This window comes from Jaculus jaculus, chromosome 13 (genome assembly GCF_020740685.1).
Source record: "Jaculus jaculus isolate mJacJac1 chromosome 13, mJacJac1.mat.Y.cur, whole genome shotgun sequence".
NCBI lineage: Eukaryota > Metazoa > Chordata > Mammalia > Rodentia > Dipodidae > Jaculus > Jaculus jaculus.
Window position 1 is genome coordinate 58,987,432 of NC_059114.1, and position 15,691 is coordinate 59,003,122.

Here is a 15,691-nt window from a genome sequence, read left to right on the forward strand (position 1 = left end):
GGGAAAATTAAAAGAAAAATCATTTGTATACGTCATCCCCATAAAAGATTGAACTGTCTGACAAAGAATATAAACCATTGAAACTTATATGATTCTAGTTGAAGTTTAGTAGATGCTAAATTTCTAGGTGACAAGTCCTCTAGGTGAGGAAGCACAAAGAAATGTCTCTAGGTAGAAAACTTAAATTTATCCTTGCAGAAAATGGGTTGTATGTGCTTGACCTTAGAAATAGATAGGCTTTGGTGAGTGGCCACAAAAGAATCTGAGAAGAAAGACCCAGAAACAAGAAGTGTGACAGCTCACAGAAGGACAGGACTCTGTCTTCACCTTCACTATGTTGATTGCAAAGTCACAAGGTGAGGAGGAAATAAGCCTGAAAAGATACACAGGAAACCCCATGGAAGACCTATAATATTGTTAAGGGTGGTATATGACCCAACCAAAATTCATGTTTTGAAGCCATTGATACCCATAATTTCATAATGTGGCCTCATTTGGTGATACTTGTTTCAGGTATTATTATTGAAGTTGAGGTTTATTGGAATAGGATAAGCTCTATCTAAATATAACTGATATCCTTATAAAAGGGGAAGTTTGGGCATGAACTCAGGGAAAATATCATGTGAAATGAAGCAGAAATTAAGGTAAAAAAAAATCTACAGTTGAAGAAATGTCAATGATTACCAGCAAATCACCAGAAGGTAGAGTAAAGGTTTAGAATAGTTTCCCTACATGGATCGTAGAAGAAAACTACCCTTTCAGACTTATGCCTCCTGAACTGAGATGGTAATAAAAAAAATAAAGTGCCATTTTTTGGCACTTTATTATAGAAGCCCTGGCAAGCCAGTACAAATGCCTAGCTAGATTATCTTCTGAGAAAAGGAACTATGAAAGGTGTTTGCATATGGAAATGTCAAGGTCAGAATTATGGTTTAGGGGTTGGGGATATGCTCAGTGTTTAAAGTGCATGTCATGCAAGTATGAAGACCTGAGTCCTCATGAGGTCCCCTTGTTTACGCCAGCCATGGTGGGACATGCCTGTAATTTCAGTGCTGTGGAGGCAGAGGCAGGAGGATCTCCAGAGCATCCTGGCTAGCTAGTCTAGCTGAATCAGTGAAGTCTAGGTTCCGTGACCCTTTCTCAAAAGATAAGGTGCTGTAGGAAAAAACCCCAGCAGGGGGCTCCCACGCTCTGCCCGGATAAGGCAACACCCCAAATCACTCAGGAGAAGCGGTCTTGATGCAAACTGCAAGAGGATTTTATTTCAAGCGCGCTGGGGCCCACAGTCGTACACCTCACAGGGGTAGAGGACTGCAGAGCCCCGAATGCAGGAACGGGGCAGTTTTTATAGGGTTTCTAACAAAGCCTGTGCATTAGACCAATCATTTAATATCAGGAGCCCCGCAGGGTGTTAGCCAGTCAGTTTGTGCCACCCCATAGTTTCTAAGCCAATTAGTTTACTTTGTTTAAGCCCCTCATGGACCAGTTATTCTCTTGTGACCTTGGTGGTCAGCATTTGCGCAGGTCCTTGGGTGGGAGTAGCAGAGTGTGGTACCAGTCTCCTATGACCTTGGAGGTCAGCACTTGTGCAATTCCTTAGGTGGGGGTAGCAGAGTATGGTATCAGCTTCCTATGACCTTGGTGGTCTGAGGCAGGCTGCTACAGCTTATGGTGCGAGCTACTAAGGCTTACAGTGTGGGCTATTAAGGCTTATGGTGTAGGCTATTTACAGAAACCAAATAAGTGGTTCACTTTATTACTCATTTCCCATCCTTGAGGGCTATCTCATGCCCTTTTTACCTAGTTTTATATTAGGAGCGGGCTCTGATATAATGAGAAGAGGGCTTCTTTACTTGCTTCTAACAGAGAGTAAAGCCTGGAGGTTGAGGTATGCAGGGGCCCGCTTAAGCTCCCTTTGGAGCGTGATAGTATTTCTGAGCTTCTGAATTCTTGGGCCTTTCAGTGCCACTGAGGAAGACAGTTGACATCAACTACTGGTTTCCACACACATGTGCACATGAAAATACAGCACACACACACACACACACACACACACACACACACACAGGAAAATAACAGAACTATGGCTAAGGAAGTTTAGTATGGGAGACAGGAAAATAAGAGAGAAAGGAAATATTTGATAGTATTTTTCTAACGAGATGAGTAATAAATGCCTACAGGGAGCATTATCTACCCTAAGGTGCTCATAGACATCATATATTTTATTAATCTACCATAGTAAAATAGTGCTGTATAATGTTGAAAGTGGTGATCCTAGGATTATTGTTAAGATGAAAGATTAAACTATGTTTAGTATGGACAAAAGAATAAGTGATTTGTAGGAAAACAAACCAGTCTCAGATCTCATATCCTGGACCAAATAAATTATAGATAGAATTCCAGCAATCATCCTCAAGAAGGCACTGGTACCAACCCTCTCTGCTCTTGTCAGCAGAGCAAGCTTGCTTCTGACGTCGCTGTGGGGACTAATCATGCCTTTTTCTCATCTCAAATGAAGTCTTTCCTTTAGTGATCATCTGACTTAAAATCAGCCTCATCAGCTTTTTTTTTTTTTCATTTAAAGAGGGCAATTAGCATTCAGAGTGATTTCTGAATTGGGGATTCTGAGCAGTTAAGAAAAATGCTGCTTTTTCTAAGGAATTTCTCATCAAACTCCACTTGTGTGTGGGTATGAGTCATGTTAGGCCATATTATTCTGTGTGCTAATCATTTCCAAAACTTAATGGCTTAAATTAACAAAGCTTCCTTTCTTTGTCCACTCCACATGCCCCTCAGAGTTCATTCAGGAAGGGCTTTGTCATTTTCATCTTCTAGAATATAGGAGAGTAGGGTCCAGTTCTAGAAATGATGTCACTTACGGTAGCAATGGTAAGATAACACACTGAACTGAGAAATTTTTTTAAAAAAAAGGTTTATTGTGGGGCTGGAGGAATTACTTAGTAGTTAAGGCATTTGCCTGCAAGGCCAAAGGACCCAAGTTCAATTCCCCAGGTTGTGGAGAGCCCCTCGGGCCAAGCCCTAAAGATGGCGCCTGATGGAAGTTCTATGCTTGGGACAAACAAGTCCATATTTGGAGGAGCTCGCCCTCACCGCTGCTCATTGGCTTCTGATGCTTGCCTGGAGAGGTTGCGTAGCCTGGGGTGATTGGGCGGAGCGAGTGCGCTTATAAGGAAGCCCCGCCTGAGGCTGGGGGGGGAGGGGGAGGAGATGAAGCTTGAACTTGTCTGAATAAACTGCTGTAAGAAGAACTGGTGGTTGTGTCTTCCTTGCTGGTCGAGGCGGACGCGACAAGTGGTGGCCCGTACGGGGAACCCGACTCCCCCACCGAAGAGTTCAGAACTTACAACAGTCAGGGGTGCGTGCAGGGTAAGTCCCCGGTAAGTTGGGCTTACAACCCCAGGGTTTGGGGAAGGTCCTCAGGAAAATTTGAGGCTATTTAGGACACCAGGAAACAAGCACTAGAAACAACCCCAGGGTTTAGGGAAGGTCCTCAGGAAAATTAGAGGTTATTTAGGGTTGGAATTGAGTAATGTGATAAGGAATATGATACAGCAGCCCCCTGGTTTGCCATGTCGGGAAACTTGGCAGTGACCAGTTGGGAAAAACTAGAAAGAGATTTAGATTTTGCTAGAGAACATGGAACATTTATAAATTGGATTCGTCCATATTTAAAAATCCCTAATTATGTCTTAAAGCCACTATTCAAAATATTAGAGGGAGATACAGCTGTAAATTCACCTAGAATCCTGACAGAAGATGCCCAAAAAGCTATTAATGTTGTTAATGAAGAGATTTCTACTGCCCAATTACATAGAGTAATAGAAGGAACACATGTAGATCTTTGCATCTTGCAAACAGTAGAACAGCCCACAGGTGTATTATGGCAGCAAGGTCCTCTGTTGTGGATACATCCTAAAAGCGCTCCTGGAAAAACAGTGGAGCATATCCCCACGGCTGTGGCTGTTCTTGCTCTTGAAGGACTCTGTCAGTGTCTACAACATTTTGGGTTCATGCCACAGACTCTTATTGTGCCTTATGACAGTTATCAAGTCAGAGTCTTAACTGCAACTATAGATGCCTGGGCCATTTTAAGATGTTGCTTTGATGGAAAAATAGATAATCATTATCCTAAACATCCTCTTATGACCTTTTTTAAATTGCATCCGGTTGTGTTCTATAAAGTGACAAAAACCCAGCCTATCGAGTGTTACAATTATAGTTTATCAAAATCTCCCCTCATTTGGTATCAATCCCAGAGGGTTACTTCCATTACAATTATGGCAGATGGATGTTACACATATTCCTAAATTTGGGACATTAAAATATGTTCATGTATCTGTGGACACATGCTCAGGCATTGTCTTTGCTTCTCCACTCAGTGGGGAAAAGGCATCACACGTAATACAGCATTGTTTAGAAGCCTAGGCTGCATGGAGAAAGCCCAAACAATTAAAAACAGATAATGGTCCAACATATACCACACATTCCTTTAATACTTTCTGCCAACACATGGCGGTACAGATTAAGCATGGACTTCCCTATAATCCACAGGGTCAAGGTATCATTGAAAGAACTAATAGGACTTTAAAAGAATGTTTGCAAAAACAAAAAGGGGGAATTGGCCACGGCCGGTCTCCGAAGGTTAGGGTTTCCTTAGCACTATATACTTTAAATTTTTTAAATTTGGATAAGGAGGGTCAGACAGCAACTGATAGACATGCTCATCATGTCCCAGTAAATCGGGGAATGACAAAATGAAAGGATATTCTCTCAGGACAATGGAAAAGACCAGATCCTGTATTGGCGTGGGCAAGAGGATCTGTTTGCATATTTCCACAGGATCAAACTGACCCAATTTGGGTGCCGGAGCGCTTGGTTCGGCGTTGTCAACATGAAGTCCAAGATCCTGTTAGTCCTATGGATGATGATGATAGCCCCGACAACATAACAGGAGAGCAATGGGGGATCTTGTCGGTGTTCCCGAAACTGATACCCGTCCGTCATGATGCACAAGTGTTCCCCCGTTTTTTCTCTACTAATAAAACTTTAGGACTGCCTTTTATACCAGATGATAAAAGTATATCACCTGTGGGGGAAAACATTACATTCAAGCTAGAAGGGAATTTGTGTTTTCATATTATTAGTAATATTAGTGAGAGTAGCCAATGTGTCATGCTTTATAACCAGACCGCAGCTTGGTTTGATAAAATAGGTAATCAAAATCACAATATTCCTACAAATCGAACTAATGTTACTATTTTTTTTAATTTTTTATTTATTTATTTGAGAGCGACAGACACAGAGAGAAAGACAGATAGAGGGAGAGAGAGAGAGAATGGGCGCGCCAGGGCTTCCAGCCTCTGCAAACGAACTCCAGACACATGCGCCCCCTTGTGCATCTGGCTAACGTGGGACCTGGGGAACTGAGCCTCGAACCAGGGTCCTTAGGCTTTACAGGCAAGCGCTTAACCGCTAAGCCATCTCTCCAGCCCAAATGTTACTATTTTTAATGATACTTATTTAGACTGTAAGAATGATACCTGCTTTTATAATTTATGCTGGAATGGGACTGCATGTCCCTTAGCTGAAGTGACTCGCATGCCCAGATTTGTCCCTGTGCCTGTCCTGGCCTCTAACTCCATGACCCTCTTTAGGAATAAGAGAGACTTTGGTATTACAGCAGCTGCGGTGGCAGCTATCACAGTGGCGGCAGTGGGGGCTACTACGGCTGCCATTGCTATGACGCTTAGTAACCTATCTGCAACTGTAGCCTCTGCCCTTGACAAACAGGCAAGCCTTAATTCGCATCTACAAGGTGGCCTTATGATTTTGAATCAAAGAGTGGACCTGGTTCAGGAACAAGTTGATGCTTTATGGCAACTTGCTCAACTTGGTTGTGAATGGAAGCTACCCGGACTGTGTATTACCTCTGTTCAGTACCAAAATTATACGAGAGCAGCTAATCTGTCCAGGCTCTTATCCTCCCAATTGCAGGGAAGCTGGTCTCAAGGTTTTTAACAGTTGTTGCGGGATCTACGGCTTGAAATAGTGACGGTGAATTCTACTCGAGTGGATCTTTCTCTGGTAACTGGGCTGACGACATGGATCTCCGCTGCAGTGAATCATCTAAAGGAGTGGGCAGGCATAAGAGCCCTGGGGGGAATGCTGATATTAGTTTGCGTGGTGTGCATGTGGTGTATTTGTCGCCTCAAAAGGGCACAGGCCCGCATCTCTGCCATGATAGCTCAGGCCTTTGCTGCGATAGAAGAAGGACAGTCTCCCCAGATTTGGCTTGCTGCCCTTAAATAGTGGCTTCCTAAGTATTCATCACACTCGGGGTGCAAAGCAAAGCACTACACAGGGGGTTGCCTACGAGCAGTTGGGCGACTCTCTAGAAGGCATGTTTGATTGCATGAAGGTTGTACTCATATTCCTTCCCCTGGGAAAAGGGTACTTGCACACCAGGGATCAGACCTCTACCTCCACCCGTTGTGTCCTGCTGTTGCACCTTTTAAAATAATAAATAAGGGGGAGCTGTGGAGAGCCCCTCGGGCCAAGCCCTAAAGATGGCGCCTGCCAGAAGTTCTATGCTTGGGACAAACAAGTCCGTATTTGGAGGAGCTCGCCCTCACTGCTGCTCATTGGCTTCTGATGCTTGCCTGAAGAGGTTGCGTAGCTTGGGGTGATTGGGCGGAGCGAGTGCACTTATAAGGAAGCCCCGCCCAAGGCTCGGGGGAGATGAAGCTTGAAGTTGCCTGAATAAACTGCTGTAAGAAGAACTGGTGATTGTGTCTTCCTTGCTGGTCGAGGCGGACGCGACACCAGGTCCCATGTTAGCCAGATGCACAAGGGGGAGCATGCATCTGGAGCTTGTTTGCAGTGGGTGGAGGCCCTGACACACCCATTCTCTCACCACCCCCCCATTCTCTGACAAATAAAACATTAAAAACATTTATTATGATATTATGCACATCATTACAATGATCAAACCTGTCATATACTGCTCTTGGGTATAAAATTTCTTTTTGTTGTAATGACAGAATTCTAAAGTTAGTGGAAATGTTTTTATAACTATGTTAGTGTACTAAAAATTACTGAATTGTATAGTTTACAGGAATGCTTCAGACTGATTCACATGGCCCAGGGTCCAGTTTTTTCCCTAGTACACAATGGCACCAGAATTACCCAATGAAACTAGAACCCTATGAACCTAGATACCAGGCCAGCCTTTCTGAAAACCTCTCCAAATGACTTGTTCCAACCTCTAGATGGTAAGACTGGTAAAGGGCTTTTCCTGACAAAGTAGTTTATAAACACTTCTCCACATGTGTGGACCCTAATACAAGATGGCAAGGGTCATGAATAATCAGGAACATCACACCATCAGAGTAATAAGATAACCACCAGACTCTCAAGAAATGGACATTTAAAAAAAAAAACTGATCAAGTATTCAAAATTATTGTCTGCAAGTAGTTCACCTCAGCTACAGAGAACACAGGTAACAACCAAAACTGTTGAGGAAAACAATAAGTGCACAAAATGAGTAATTTGACAGAAAGTATCCCCTAAGTAGATCCAATTTCTGGAACAAAACTCCACTGAAAAAAGTCAACAAGACAACACTGTGGAAGAGAAGAAGGGATCAACCAGCCCAAAGATAGCATTGAAACACCTGGTCAGTGAAGCAAGGGGAAAAGAAAGTAGACAAGAAAGGGTGCAGTAAGTACATGAGTTCCACATGCACATTTTGGCTCACTTGATAGTATTCCCTAGGTCCTATATATAGACTTTATAATTGAAGGTATCTTTAATGTATTTTGGGTTCATTGATTTGGATATTGGTTTCCCTCTTCAGCAAACATTTCCATCTCAAGAAACTGTCAAAAATCTTCTCACATCTGGAAAGGGAAGCCAATATCCAGGTTTTTGAATGCTGCGTCATTTTATCCTCATTGCTGTGATCAAATTCCTATTGAGAAGCCACTAGACTTTTCCATCCTCACACTATACACCCACAGTGATGTTGAAGCCTAAGAAGGACCGGATCGCCACGTGTGAACTCCTTTGTAAGGAGAAAGTGATGGTGGCCGAGAAGGATGCTACCTATCCAGACACCCAGAGCTGGAAATTAAGAATGGACTCCACCTTCGTGACGAAGGCAATGCAGTCTGGAGTCTTGAGGCTCCATGAAGGAAGTTTACCTGGAGGCATTTCTACTGATACCTTACCAGTGAGAGTGCTCACTACCTCTATGCCTCCACCTGCCTCTCGAGAGTGTGCCTGCCACCCTGTGCCGCCATAGTCCCGAGACTGACATACCCCAGCCCAAGGCCTGGTGGGTGAGTCACTTATGAGGCTCACAAGAGGAGCTGTGACATAGACGCCTACAGACAAGGGTTGTGTCCCTTGGTGGTGATAAGAAAGCCTGGGCCGCAGCTGGGTCAGCAAACTTAATTTCAGTTCAGAGATGGATTTGGTTGTAGATGTGGTCAGCCACATCAGTAACGATGGAAGGGATTATTTTGTGTTGACTAAACTTGTATCCAGAAAAAGGGAGTGGGGGCAATTTTAAGAAGGAAAGGTTTTTTCTGGCAATTTGAAGGACTATAGTTCATCAGCATAAGAAATATATGATGGCAGAATGTAGGTCAGGAGGCAGATAGATAGATGCTGTTATACAGCTCATTTCCCTCTTTATTCAATCCAGAACTCCAGCCCATAGAATGATGCCACTCATTTAGGTTGGGTCTTCCCACCTCAATTAACATAAACTAGCAACTCCCTAACAGACATGCCCAGTGGTGTGCTTCCTAGGTGATTCTCGGATCTTTCAAGCTGACAGTACTAACAAACACAAGTCCATTTCTTTTCAATTTGACACTCATATAACTTTTAAATATAAGTTTCTATCCCTTGTACTCACTGGCTCATGGCCATCTCCAAAGGAAAAAAAGAATGCATTCAGTACAGATTTAGACATCTCCATAGTCTTTAGCATCCCAACACAGTTTAAAAAGTCCAAGTCACTTCTGAGACACAGGACAATCTCTTATATGTGAGCTGCTATAAAATCAAAAGCAAGTTACATACTTCCAGTAATAAAGACAGAGTAAACATTCCGACCATATAAATCTGTGTACTTGTGGTTAGTTGGCTTTTGACAAAGTTTCCAAGAACAATGCCAAAGGTTCTGTCTTCAATAAATTATCTTGGGAAAACCATATTTGCATGCAAATGGATAATTTGGACTGTTACATCATATAAAAATATGAAGCCAGAATAGGTTAAAATTTTCAATGCAACACCAAAAACATCTAGAATAAAACTAAGAAAGCTTGTTGACATTTGTTGGGACAGTGATTTTTTTTCTTTTTTAGTTTGACCTAAAAACACAGGCAACAAATTGAGAACTAGGCACATAGAATTGTATTAAACTGAAATGCTAAACAGCTGGGAAAGCAAGCGTAAAGTAACAACCTATGAAGTGGAAACAAAGTGCCTGATAAAGCTGGATGTCCAAGGTGCATAGGGGATGTTCACCGAGTTTGAAGCCAGCCTGGGACTACAGAGTGAGTTCCTGGTTGGCCTGAGCTACAGTGAGACCCTCGGAAAAAAACGAAAACATACCCAGTGCATAAGGAACTCAAAGAACTGTAACAACAGCAAAACAAAAGAAACAAAGGAAGCGGGGGGGGGGGGGGGGGAGAAAATTGGCAAACTTCCTCAATAGACATTGCTCAAAAGAAAACAAAAAACAAATGTATGGGGAAATATATTCACTACTCACCAGAAAATCTCGAGATCAATATGAGATAGTTCACTTGTTTTAATGACTTTTTTTTTTAATGAGTCAGAAAAGTGCTGCCATGAATATTTACAAAAAAAGGAAGCTTTATAAACTGTGGGTTAAGAGTGTAAGTTAATGCAAACATTAGGTAAACAGTATAAAAGTTTCACACAAAATCAAGAAGGGCTCTTTCATATGCTCCACCAACCCCACTTGAGGTTATTTGAAGAAACTTAAATCTCAATATTTGAAAGAGATATCTGCACTGCCATGTTAATTGCAGCATTTTGCACAATACTTAGGATATGGAATCAACATAATTATTAATCAGTAGAGGAATGCATAATAAAATTATATATCTATATCTATATATATCTATCTATCTATCTATATAGATAGATAGATAGATAGATAGATAGATAGATAGATAGATAGATATATGCATGGCACTGTGCTAAGTGAAATAAGCAAGGCACACAAAGGCAAACATTGCATGTGGAATTTAAAGTCAAGATACATGCTTCCCATATATAGTTGTGGTACAGGTGGTATAAGCATTCCCTTCCCAGAAATAACTGGGGAAACTGAAAATAATAGAGTTATTAGAAGAAACAAGACCAAATCCATGCCATGGGGAAGACATTAAATCCTGTGGCTCCATGTCTGTCATCTGGGGCATAAACTCAACAGAATGTCTGCTCAGAAGGGCTGAGGCAGCCTGCCTCTATGGTCTGGGTGGCTACAGCTCACATGCTTATGCTTGAGCTGGTTCTGCTTGCAACTTCTGGCTTTCTTCAGTAAGTGTTTCACATTCTTACTGTTTCCAATTCAGGAGGTCTCCATTGTAACTCTGGCTTTACTCTCATAGCTTCACACACTGCCCTCTCAAAGGTTGCCCACAACAATTGTGAGGGCTGAAGAGTTGGATTAGTGATTGAGGCACTTGCCTGTGAAGCCAAAGGACCAAGGTTAGATTCTCCAGGACCCACGTAAGCCAGATGTACAAGAGGCACATGCTTCTGGAGTTCATTGACAGTAGCTGAAAGTCCTGGTGCATCTGTTCTCTCCCCCCACTTCTCTCATCTCTATTGTCCTCTTTCTATCTCTCTCTCAAATTAATAAAATAAAATTTAAATTAAAAAAACAACTTTGGTGGGCTGGAGAGATGGCTTAGTTGTTAAGCACTTGCCTGTGAAGCCTAGGACCCTGGTTCGAGGTTTGATTCCCTAGGACCCACAAAAGCCAGATGCACAAGGTGGCACATGCGTCTGGAGTTTGCTTGCAGTGGCTGGAGGCTCTGGTGCACCTATTCTCTCTTTTATCTATCTGTCTCTTTCTCTCTCTGTCTATCACTCTCAAATAAGTAAACAAAAATAAACAAAAAATTAAAACAAAACCTGTAGTGGTTTGAATTTAATGTCCCCCCTCCCTTAGGTATTTTTGATTAAGGTTAAGCTTCTGACTGTCTTCTGCAGGTGGGATCCTGCTGCAGGAGGTGTGTCACTGGAGGCGGATCTTGAGTCCAGCCTACTAGGTTTGTCCTGAGTGTGCTCATGCTGGCTGCTGGTACTAGCTGTTTTCTCTCTCTTCTGTGGATGTACCATGGAATGAACCAGCTTCTTCGTCTATTATGGAGTTTCCCTTGAAACCTGTAAGCCTAAAATAAACCCTTTTCCCCCATAAGCTGCTTTTAGTTGGCTATTTATCCCTCAACAAGAAGGCAGCTGCAACAAAGACTCTGACCCTGCCACACATCATCTGGACTCCCATACTTTTTCTTGAAGTCTCACTGGAATCTTTTATGATCTTTGAACTTTTGGATTCTGCTTACCTGCAAAACCAGCATCATGTAGATGATTGGAACACCTGTGGCCAACTTGGGTAGCAGCTGGGCCTCACATATGGGCCAACAGCTGCAGCAGCCTCTGAGTGCCTCCGAGCCAGCTGCCCTGAGCAAGCAGGTCACTCAGGGGTTCTCTTCTCATAGTAGTTTCATTCAAATAAATTTATTCCTTTATTCTCTTGGTTCTGCAATCCATATGCTCTGCCCAATTCCTGATGTACCCTCAAGGAATTAGCCTTTCTGTAGTTTAGTCTTTCCTAAAATCTTCAGCAACCCCACCTTCTATGATGGCTAATCTTGTCACCTTGGTTGGATTGAGAAGTGCTTAGAAGACTAATTACACCTCTTGAAAAGTCTGTGAGGATGCCAGAAAGGGTTAAATGGCCAGTTGGTGATGTACATGTCCTACATGAAAGTGACCCCATCTCCTAGGCTAGGGACCCAGATGGAATAGCAAGAAAGCCAACATAGTACATGGCTGTGAAAAAAAAAAAATGTCTAAAATAGATTAACTTTAAGTCAGAAAGATCTGTTTGGGGTGATGGCTTGAGAGGTTTCTGTCCATGGTTGCTATGAACCACTGATGTAGACCTGTATCAAGGCAGAGTATCATGGCAGAGAGAACATGGAAGAGCAGTGCCACTCACTCCATGGTGACCAACAAGAGAAAGAGAAGGCAGAACAGGTCAGAGAGGACACAGCTTTCAAGACCATATCCTGAAGCACCTTCTCCCCTCAAGTCACTCACATTTACTAAGTTCCCAGTCACTCCAGAACCAGTTATGAAACTATAGGGGGATTAGCCCACTAACAAAGTCAAAGCCCTCTTGATCCAGTCATTTCCCTCAAATACCACTTCTGAACTTGACTCCTTTGGGCGTGAAGATCTTAGCACATGAGCCTATTGGAGACATTCTAGATCCAAACTATTATACTATAAGAGGTGTTAGATATGTTCATTAGTTTGGCTATATTATTTAATGATATACACATACATAAAAATTGCACTATACACCATCAATATTGATAATGTTTATCATTTTATCTAAACTCTAGCAAATAAATATGGGAAAAAATGAAATAAAATAATTCTGGACTCAGTAGTAACGTTTATACTAGAAAGCAAAATAGCTATATGGAACAACTTAAAAAATATGCCAACTACTGTTTATCCAACACCATTATATGCAAATCATGTTTACTCATGCATCCCCTTGATATATCTCTGATATTTTCACAAGTGAGTTTTGTAGTCTGTGAATTACATCTCAACAAATGAGGCAGAAGGGTCCCACATTCAAAGCAAGTATAGCCTATAGAGTGGGTTTAAAGTTAGCCTGGGAAACTTAGTAAGACCCTTTCTCAAGATTAAAAGTTACAAAATAAAGAGGGCTAGATGTCACTTAATGGTAAAGTACTTGCCTGCATGCATAAGGCTCTACATTTGACTGATTCCCAGTTAATCAAATGGGCCAGGGAGGATGTCTAAGCCACAGATTTAAAAGGCTTGATCAAGGGCTGAGGAGAGACCCCATTCAGTAATAACGTGCATGTAAGAAGACCTGAATTTGCTCTCAGAACCCATGTCAAAAAACCAAGTCAGGTGACGTGTTTGTAACCTCAGTGTTGGAGTAGAAGAGACAGGCAGATCCTTGAGGCTCACTGGCCAGTTCATAGTGAGCTCCTGTCTCAAAAATAGTAGATGGTTCTTGAGGAAAACACCCAGGTTGTCTTCTGGCCTCTACTTGTGCTTCCATGCACACACACAAACAGGCACACATAAATCATCCACATAGCCACACTTAGTAACAATGAGAGGTAAGTACTATCTATCATACTCCTGATAGGAGGAAACTCATGTTAGTGGATAACAATAAGAGTTATCACATTTATCTCTCTCTCTCTCTCTCTCCTTCCTCACTCCCTTCTCCCCTCCCAATTTTTATTGTAAGTGCAAATAAATTAATAAAAAGTAGTTATTTTTTACTTCCTGGTAAAAGGCCAATCCAAGTTATTCAAATATCTGAATTCAAAAGGCTGAAATTTCAAAATTCTACTCAGGTATTCAAATACAATTGTATTTTGTTTTGTTTTGTTTTTGTTGTTTTGAGGTATGGTCTCTCTCTGGCCCTCAGGTTGACCTGGAATTCTCTATGATGTATCAGGGGGCCTCAAACTCACAGCAATCCTCCTAGCTCGGCCTCCCAAGTGCTGGGATTAAAGGCATGCACCACCATACCGGGCCCTCAAATAGTTTTTAAGTTAAAAAAAAAGTGCAGAAAACACTAATTGTATACATGCTATCTTCAATGTTTGCTAGTCCTGTCAAGAGTGAGAATGTATGCTTATATCCCACATGCCTAAATATTTCAATGGATAAATCAATGTGATAAACCATTCCTACCTCAACCAATACACCTTTTAGGGTTCCTAGTATTGTTGATCCCTTTACATCTTTACACTAAAGAGTGGCAGCTGAGGGAGAGTTGATCTCACCATCCCTGTTCTTGCCCAGGCAGAACCTGCCCCAGATCCTACAGAGGAAGTCCAGCCTTGGGGCTGAAATTTCAGTTCTTTTCTCTCTAGGGATAGGCCAAGAAAGCCCTAGAAGATGCCCTTCATGTAAAGAACCCCTGGCCTATGGTACTGACCCTAAGCCAGTAGAATAAGTGAGAGGAGGACATAGCCTAGTCCTCAAACAAAGGGTCACACTTGCCTGGATTTCGGAGATGTGAAATTTGAATGAAAAAATTGAAATGTGTAATAACATTTTCATCAAGAAATTTAAGGAATAGAAGACTGTCTGCCACCCTGTGGTGTTTTTATGAGTGAGTATAAACATGGCTAGAAGGAAATAGACATGCTATGAGTTTCAAGAAAAATCTATTTTTCATGAAAATAATCTCCTAGCTTAATGTTAATTTTAAACACAATTAGCATCTCAAGTATAAAATTTTCTTATGCCACTATCTAAAAACGGTAATTTACAAAGATTTATAAAAGAAAACATAATATACGTTTAGCTATGAAATTCACCCATGCACTCAAAATACATATGTATTAAATGTCTGTTGCTGTATTCTAGGCACTATTTAGACATGACATTATGTCAGACACAAACAAAATACCTTGTCTTCTAGAATTTATATTCCAATAGGATAAAGAAATAGTAACCAATAGTTTTATGAATATATTTTACATATTCTTAATTTAAAATTTTCATCAATAATCTTTTACATTAACACATGAAGTTGGCACTCCATCATAAACTATGCAAACAATAGTTACATTATGTTTATTTTAGGTTGTGCAAAAAGCTATACAAGAATATTTTGAATCAAAATGACTGGGCCACTTTTACTTTTTTGTAGTTTATAAGTAGTATGATTAATAACTAAAAACTGAAATAAGCACTTAAGAAAATCAAACTACTTTCTAGCTTTTGTTTTCTACAAGAGATTTAATTTTGACTGAGTTTTGTGCAAGATTACAATGATAATTAAGTGGGCAAAGATTATCGTCAAATCAAAAGTATTAGTATCTTGCCCTGAGCTTGAGGTTCACACCAAATGGTTCTACTTTTTCTATGCGTGCCATTTCTTCTCTCTTCTTCCTGCTTTCTCACTAGCATTAACACTGCTTCCATTGTTTACCTACCCACAAGTTGTTTACGAGTTTAGTTTGGATTCAGAAGGCTTCCCTTACCTGACCACTTCATTATCCAAACTTTGCAAGGTCTTGTGAAGAATAAACAGAGAAAAGCCACTTCTTGGTCTATGTGAGTAGGTAGAAGATAATCTATACCATATTACTAACTCCTCTCTTCCCACATTGAAAACGTGGTAGACATCCATAAACAATGGAATGGACGTAAAAGCTGGCATATAAGTAATTATAAAATGAAATAAGATACAGCAGTTGACAATAAATAAGTGACAGTTTCAAAATGAAAAATCATGTATGAATTCAGGTACAGAGTGGGGAACAGGAAACCATTTTACAAAAGAGGATGAACTGAGTGAAGTTTTGAGTAAACTAA